Genomic DNA, 6,000 nt, shown 5'->3' on the forward strand with positions numbered 1-6,000 from the left:
CATTTCATCCTAAGATGGTCCCTTAATTCCCAGTGAGCATTGTATTCCTAGTGCTAGATAGCGGCAGGGGTGCGGCGGTGTGAGCCGGAGCCCCTCCTCAGCGGCAGGGGTGCAGCGGTGTGATCTGGAGCCCCTCCTCAGCGGCAGGGGTGCGGCGGTGTGAGCTGGAGCCCCTCCTCAGCGGCAGGGGTGCAGTAGTGTGAGCTGGAGCCCCTCCTCAGCGGCAGGGGTGCAGTGGTGTGAGCTGGGGCACCTCCTCAGCGGCAGGGGTGCAGCGGTGTGAGTTGGAGCCCCTCCTCAGCGGCAGGGGTGCAGTGGTGTGAGCTGGAGCTCCTCCTCCGCGGCAGGGGTGCGGTGGTGTGATCTGGAGCCCCTCCTCAGCGGCAGGGGTGCGGCGGTGTGAGCTGGAGCCCCTCCTCAGCGGCAGGGGTGCGGCAGTGTGAGATGGGGCACCTCCTCAGCGGCAGGGGTGCAGCGGTGTGAGCTGGAGCCCCTCCTCAGTGGCAGGGGTGCGGCGGTATGAGCTGGGGCACCTCCTCAGCAGCAGGGGTGCAGTAGTGTGAGCTGGAGCCCCTCCTCAGCGGCAGGGGTGCGGCGGTGTGAGATGGGGCACCTCCTCAGCGGCAGGGGTGCGGCGGTGTGAGCTGGAGCCCTCCTCACCATGCGCGGAGCATTCAGCGGCAGGGGTGCGGCGGTGTGAGCTGGAGCCCCTCCTCAGCACTCACAAAGTGAAGGTAACTCACAAGCTTTAGGTCATCAGTATTGTCCAACCCGAAGGCATGAAAATCAAGTATTCTCTGGAACTTGGAAGATAAGATTCAGGAATAAGTTGAAAGGCACTGAGACCGTGTTGAAACGACAGTAGTAATTACAGCCTTGGGAAACTAGCACTAGAATTAGCTGTTTATAATCAGTAGGGAGACATGTTTTCACTCTGATACATTAGCAAAGTGTTGTGTGTCACTTGGGAAGAAGTTCTCCACTGGTGCCCTTGTATAGGAAGGCACTTTGTGCAGCACAATACAAGGTTTTTAAACAATGTGTCGGGTGTTTTGGTTTTCTCTTTTGTTTGGAATCTTTAGAAGAAAAAGTACTTTTTTTTTTTTAAATTACACTTATGATATTCATTAATTACACTCATATTAATCACATTTGTGGTATTCATAGATTACATTCGCAGTATGTATATATGTAAAAATATATATATGTTAAAAAAATATATATGTTAAAAAAAAACAATAAATGTCATTTATTGAAGGAGGGAGGAGGTCTTAAATACAGGCTTACAGCACAATGGGAGAACCCCGGAGGGCTACTGATGTTTTACAGTCTTGCATCTAAGCTGTTAACGCCCATTATTCAGGATACACCGACAAGGAACTTCCCTTTAGCATTCAGGAGGGTGGAACCCAGCGGGGAATTAGCATAGGAGGATATCAAGGTCAAGGTCCACAAGCAAGGCAACAGTTACCCAAAACGGGGGTCAGGGCCCTATAGTTCCCCCTTTTACTAGAAAATGAGCTTCTGACTTGGGTTGCGTGAGACGTCAGCAGGTCACCTTACCCGTCATGGAGACGCCTGCCCAGGCCACACAGGTGCTCTGTCTTAGGTTGGTGAGTGCCCCCCATGCATTACCCATCTCTGAATACTCATCATACAGGCTCAATCGTGTGTGAGCTGCAGAGTTAATTGCTGCCAAAGATCTCAAAGTGGCACTAGGCTTGTAATCTGTGTGTGTGTTCAACACAGAAAAGACCCACAGAGGTCCTAACCCACCCATAGCCAGTAGGCTAAAGGCAACTGAGCCATTCCCTTCCTTAACGAGCCATACTGTATGTTGGAGTCCTTGTAAGATGGTATCCCCAAAGCAACTGGAGCTTGAGTTTATAAATTTCTAATTTTCAAAGCCAATCGAGATGTATATAACTACTGAATTAAATTTATCATGCCCAATAGAATGGAAGATTAACTGTGGTAGCTACTTTTGTTGCCAGGGTCTCCACTGTGCTAGCTGTAGTAAGCAATTATGAAATGGTAATCCCAGAAACAGTAGCAGCGGTGGCCACCATTGCTATAACAGCAACAGTGGCAACAGCAATGTCAAATTCTCTTCTCGAGTGTGTGGACATCCACTGGCATGGATACAACTCCAGTAACACTAACCACCAAGGCCCATTTTTCTTGATCCCAGCATGACTTTAGCTGGCAGTTCTTCTGGAGAATCCAATCTTATGGCTACAGTTCCTAGGCTTACATTAATGCTTGCCAAAGCTGGCCTTATTGGGCTCTCAATCTCCTTTGGCATCAGAACGGTAGATTTTTTTCATGAAGACCCATTAGGTCTCTGTCATGTCGGGCTTCAGCAGCAGCCACAGGGGCGTTCAGTGCTCAGGAATCCAAAGAGGAACCTCATTGTCCTGAGGAAAGACATAAATAGAACCCTGGGGCCACACCAACACTGGATTGGGTCTCCTCCACGTTCTAGCAGAAAGATCTTTCCATCGCTCCAGAGGGTGATTTGCAACAGGAGCCCTCCAGTCTTATCTGCATTGGATACTCCAGCAGAATCCACCAATAAAAAATTTAAAATATATAAAACAAGGGAAAGAATAGGATGTGGAGAGGAATGATGAGTCCCTAGTTCTCCCTTTTTTTACTTTAGTAAAATTTTAATATTTTAAATTTTTCTTTTATTTTTATTTAATTTTTATTGTTTAAAATTAATTAATTAATTTATTTTTCTATTATCAGCTTGATACAGTATGTATTCTTATCTTAATAGTGAGATGTTTCCTTGAGGCTTGCTCAGGAATTGAGTAAAACCGAAATTTATTATAAGCCACAGTCGTCCTAGGGACCTCCATGCTATATATATATATATAGCCTCCATGGTTCTGTGGGTTGCACGTGCCATGGTAGTGTGTGAATGTTGGAGAACGCCTCGAGGGGGTTGATTTTCTCCGTCCATCCTTTTGCAGGTCCCAGAGACTGAGCTCAGGTTTTCGGGTTCGGCAGCAAACACCTTTCCCACTGAGGCACCTCCACCACCCCTTATTTTTAAAATGTCCCCTGCAGGCTGCCGTCTGAGTCTCCACACTACTCCAGCTCCACTTTTGCGAGTGGTCCACAGTATTGAAGGACCTGGTTGCTTGAACTCTGTCTCAGTGTTCAACTTCTGGGAACCAGGCCCTCTAGCTAGTGTGACAGAGTCCTCCACTGAGACCTGAGAGGTGGCATCCGGGCAAAAGCCAGGTGCTCTGAAGGAGGTTGGAGGTCTGTTGCCACCCTCCATTCTGAGCAGCAGGTCGTCTAGTGCATGGAGAGCGTCCTCCAAATCCTTTTCAGCAGCAGAGGCAGCTGGAATAATACAGGGCAATCCCTCCTGCTGACTCAAGGACACCTCTGAAAAGCAGAGCAGCATCATGGGAGATCGCTGAAAAGCCTGAGCTGATCCTGGGCTGGATCAGCTAGTTCAGCCCACCATCGACAAAACCTATGAAGCCCTCATAAGGGCCCTTCCAGGTCAGAGAATTCAGATCCTAACTACTGAGGTGGACCTTAGGGTCCTAGCCAAGACCCGGGCTTCAGCCAGGATATCTTAGACTTTCCCCTGATAGCAATACCACAGTCCAGGGAGACGGCTCAGTGGTTAAAAGAGGGTGAAGGTGAAGCCATGCCTCAAACCAGAGTGTGAGTCCATGGGTCCACCAGGAAGTTTTCCTCCTGGGCTGTGTCATGAGCCCTGCTCACACAAGGTAAAAAATAATGTCAAAAGAAAAAGTAATAATGTCAAACGAAAAAACCCAGCCATCTTGGTCTGGGAAGATTCTCAGTGGCCCAAGACCCTTTGCCAATAGGCCTGAGGCCCAGAGTTTTATCCCTGGGACCACACTGTAGAAAGAACCTGTTGCTGCAAGTTGTCCTCCGACCTCCACAGGCGCACTGTGGCCCTGATGCACACCCACGTGCAAGTGAGTAAGTAAAAATTTTAAGTATCTTAGGGGAAATTTTAATGGTATTAGGGCCCAGTCGTAGCTCAGTGGTAGAGCGAGTTACCTAGCATATACAAAGTTCAGTCAGCATCTCTCCTCCCAAAATGTGAAATACCATCAAATTCTATGTTCTGGAAAATACTGACTCAGAAACCTGAAAATCCCTACCATGTACTTAAGTGTTAGCAAGTTTCCACAGAAGGCCCCCTTTATTCAAAATGATTACATCTCTAAAGAGAAAGGGAAAACACCTAGGGGTACATAGAACCTGTAATCCGAGCATTCCAGGGACCGAGACAGGAAGATTGTAAACTCAGGGCCAGCCTGAGGAACATAGTGACTCCCTATCTTAAAAAAGGAAAGAGCTAGCTACAGTGGTGCACATCTTTAATTCTAGCACTCGGGAGGCAGAGGCAGGTCTGTGAGTTCCAGGCCAGCCTGGTCTACAGATCCAGTTCCAGGACAGCCAGGACTGTTACACAGAGAAACCCTGCCTGGAAAAAAAAACAATAAACAGGGGGCTGGAGAGATGGCTCAGCAGTTAAGAGTACTGGCTGTTCTTCTAGAGGTCCTGAGTTCAATTCCCAGCAACCACATGGTGGCTCACAACCATCTATAATGAGATCTGGTGCCCTCTTCTGGCCTGCGGGCATACCTGCTATATACATAATAAATAAATCTTAAAAAAAAAAAAAAAAACCAGTAAACAAACAAATAAATAAAGAATTGTTCCTCGAATTTCATCATTTTAGCCGGAGCTAAAATTTAGGTGGCTTCACTCAAAATATTTGTTCTTTGATTAAAGATTATTCACCCTGCCCTCCAGACCTCTGAATGCCCTCACTGTACAAATTAATTTTATTTTCTCCCTACTAAGAATTATGAAATAGGGGGCTGGAGAGATGGCTCAGAGATTAAGAGCACTGGCTGTTCCAGAGGCCCTGAGTTCAATTCCCAGCAACCACATGGTGGTTCACAACCATCTGTAATGAGGTCTGGCACCCTCTTCTGGCCTGCAGGCAGACATGCAGACAGAGCACTGTATACATAATAAATGAATCTTTTTTTTTTTCATTTTTCTTTATTAAGAAATTTTCTACTCACTCCACATGCTATCCAAAGACCTCCCCCTCCTCCCACCTCCCAGCCCTCTTTTCCAAGCCACCCCACATCCCCCAATCAAGGTCTCCCGTGGGGAGTCAGCAGAGCCCAGCACACTGAGCTTAGGCAGGTCCAAGCCTGAGCGTTGAGATTAAAGGCATGTACTGCAGCCACCGCCACCCAGCAGAAAAAAAAATTCTTAATGTGAAGGAAACCACCAGAGAGAGTGAGGCAGGAAGGTCTTAAATGTTTGGGGTGTTCTGAAATTGCTGACCAAGTTTTTAAATGAGTTGGCTTTGAGACAAAATTACTGGGATAGTTTAGTTTTGTCTAGTAATCTCTCTTGAAAAAGTTCAGTGTGTGCATTCCTCCGCACACATGATCGGGTTATGAAGTCATCCAGTTTTCTGAACAAAAGCTGCTGGGATGGGGATACAATGCATTTCCTGCCCTTATTGCTGGAGATTAGTACAGCGTGCTCTGAGCCAAGATACATCCAGCTGGCTCCCTAACACCTCCCACCGGATATGTCCCCTCTGCCCTCGCAGAGGTGCGTCTGTAGGGGAGGGAACAGGGGCACGGACACATGCTCTGTATAAATGAGTGCTCCAGTTCAGTGTCTTTGCTGGCTGGAAGACATCATCACACCTACCTACTCTGAAGTGTGTCAGGGGACTGGGAAGACTGTCTGTGGGTAGCATGTCTGCTGCATGAACATGAAGACCTGGGTTTGATTTCTAAAACCCACACTTACAAAAGCCTGGATGTGGTAACTCATACTTAATGCTGGAGCCGATGAAACACAGGATGGGTGAATGCTAGGGCTTCCCCGGCCAACCAGCCTAGCTGCCTTGGTGAGCCCGAGGCCAGTGAGAGACCCTGCCTGAAAACAAAAGGTGGACCGGTA

This window comes from Peromyscus leucopus, chromosome 6, assembly GCF_004664715.2.
Source record: "Peromyscus leucopus breed LL Stock chromosome 6, UCI_PerLeu_2.1, whole genome shotgun sequence".
Taxonomy (NCBI): domain Eukaryota; kingdom Metazoa; phylum Chordata; class Mammalia; order Rodentia; family Cricetidae; genus Peromyscus; species Peromyscus leucopus.